The following is a 2,641-nucleotide window of genomic DNA, read 5'->3' as shown; positions in this document are numbered from 1 at the left end:
CAAACTTAGTTTACTATTGTGCGGTTTTTCAACTGGAATCCATCCTTGTACCAAATTGTCAATTATGTATGCAAATTGTTAAATGTACACAATTTTCAACTAGACTGCATCCTCGTAGTGAATTGTGAAAAGATAACATAACTAGAAGTAAGATTGGTGGAAAAGGGAACTTATTGATTTTCTTATTTTCGTTATGTAGACATATTTAATATATATATATATATATATATATATATATATATATATATATATATATATATATATATATAGGTTCTTTTATTGCTGCAATTTACACAAGCAAAAAAGCGGAACGAGCAGAGACCGAAAGGGTGGTGGTACGACGGCATGTACGGGTACATCGGCATGTACGGGTACATATGATTTATATATAATTATATAAATTATTGTAAATTAAATTGTGTTTTGAATGTATATATATTTGGGGGTGGGGTGGGTTGTTTGGAGTTTACAAATGAAAAACAGAAATTAAATCCTTTCTTTGTTATATGTCTTCCTAACATTCTTAAAAAAAAAACTATTAGTTCAATATAGAAAAAATTCATTTTTTTTTTTTCAGAAAAAGAGATTCCGAGGTGTCAAAACAAAATAAAAGAATCATGGAGTAAATAGTGTTTTTTTTCATTAATTATTTTGGTTTGCTTGTTTTGTCGTTGAAAAAGAGTAATGTATTTTGAAATTTGAATACAGAAATACATGGTATACATGTTTGTAATATTTATTCTTTCAGTTCAATGGATTCTGAGAGGCCAAGACAGATAGCAAAGTAAATAGTGTTATAATCATTATCATACATTTTGTTGTTGATGTTGAAAAAGATAAGTAGATTTCAAAATGAAAATAATTCGTGTTTTTTTTTTTTTAAAGATAAAATATGAATTTACATTATATATATATATATATATATATATATATATATATATATATATATATATATATATATATATATATATATATATATATATATATATTTCCTTTCAGTTTACAGACTTACCGGAAGGAAACAAGAGATTGTGAGGTCATGAAGTAAAGTTGGTTGTTGTTGGTGGTGTCTCAAAATAAGACTCATAGTTTGTTTATTATGTTTGTTTGTATTTTATGGTGAATATTTCCCATTTTAAGGGGGATGTCCGGCAACCTTTAGTGCAATAAGAACAAAATGTAAACATTTCTTCAAATGGCTAAAATTCATTATTTATTTTGATCATATTTTTAAAATCTTTATGATAAAGATACAATAGATATGCATATTTGAATGCATGTTTTGTATATATAATCTTTACTTTTGCAGAAAAATGCTTTTGATGTGATTTTTGGAACTGCTCAGCTACAGAATTTAGCAGAACCTTCAAAAATCAAGAAAAAAATGCACAGTGTGCATTAATGTTCTCTCTACAACAATTTGTTGAGAAAATGTCTAAATTTTGCTCTTTTAAATGGTCATTTCAGGTTTAAAACAAGGTACTGTTGTTTTCAAAATGAGTGTAAAGAACCATGAAAGTAGCTCATGGATAGGAGCAAGAGGTCTATTTTTAGCAATTTTTTTCCCAGACCTCTTCTTAATATTGAGGTATATAATTATCTTAAAAGAGTAGAAGAGAATTACAATCGGAAAATGTTTCAAATAATATGAGCACTTTAAAAAGAGGAATTTGTGTTATATTGTGACTTTAAGTAATTAGAATTATTGTCGAACAGTAAGTTGTTTAAAACGTGTTGATATAAAAAAAATTTCAACTCTTTGATTCCATGCTAGGAGCACCATCAAAGTTAAAAATTAATAATAAAAAAAATAAATAAATAAAAAAAGCTGAGCGTCCTCCTTGCATAGCCCCATTTGAAGATAGAAATACGTATTAATATCATTTCAACATAGCTGTGATTTTGTTCTACATGAAGTGAGGGGGGGGGGCAGAGACATACTATTGCCCCCCCCCCCTCCGATCTGAAAATGGGGGGGGGGGGCTAGTGTCCCCCGCTGCCCCCCTGTGACTACGCCTATGGCTAGCGAATTAACTAAGAAACACTTAACAAAACTTTACTCTTTGTATTTTTTAATCAATCAATCAATTGTTTGTGAGTGTAATCTCGGAAAAGGTACATATGTAGATCCGTATCTAATATGTGGCACAAATGAATAAAAAATATATATTTTTAATAAACCAGGTAAAATACGTCTTTTTTCAAAACGTGACATTTCCTTAGTATTTTTGTGGTATGCTCACTCGTGATGCAACTCATTAAGCTAATTGATAGGTTAGAAAGTAGCGTCAGTGCCAAGATAAGCATATCAATTTTTTCCTACATCAGAAAATCCAGTTTTGTCGATCTGTTTATAATAGGAAATGTCAGCTAGACTTTGCATTTCTTTTACAAAATGGCATGTGAGTGCAGTTAGGTACATATTTCTCCTTTCAGGGAGAGGTAGTTTTGAAAAAAAATGTATCTACCTGCTGTTGTACTTTTTAAGGGCTTGAAAGAGTGGGGTGGGGGTAAAATGCAATGGGAATTGGGTATAAACATGTTATCCAAACCCAAATTAAAGATCCATTCCTTTCAAATCACGTTAACTTTCTCTCTATATTAAAGATTGTATTCCATAAAGGTACGCATATCAGTGATA

At 29.7% G+C, this 2,641-nt stretch overlaps 1 long non-coding RNA gene across 1 annotated transcript; it reads left to right on the top strand.

Moving 5' to 3' along the window:
• Nucleotides 1-279: 279 nt before the first annotated feature.
• Nucleotides 280-784, top strand: LOC134280184 (uncharacterized). Its single transcript, XR_009994853.1, has 3 exons — nt 280-353; nt 578-622; nt 749-784. It is a non-coding gene; the product is annotated as an uncharacterized LOC134280184 (long non-coding RNA).
• Nucleotides 785-2,641: the final 1,857 nt, after the last annotated feature.

The sequence above is a fragment of the Saccostrea cucullata genome, unplaced genomic scaffold (assembly GCF_032062105.1).
Source record: "Saccostrea cucullata isolate Sc308-1 unplaced genomic scaffold, CSIRO_AGI_Scuc_v1 ctg23544, whole genome shotgun sequence".
Classification (NCBI taxonomy): domain Eukaryota; kingdom Metazoa; phylum Mollusca; class Bivalvia; order Ostreida; family Ostreidae; genus Saccostrea; species Saccostrea cuccullata.
This window is presented reverse-complemented; position numbering and strand designations above follow the sequence as displayed.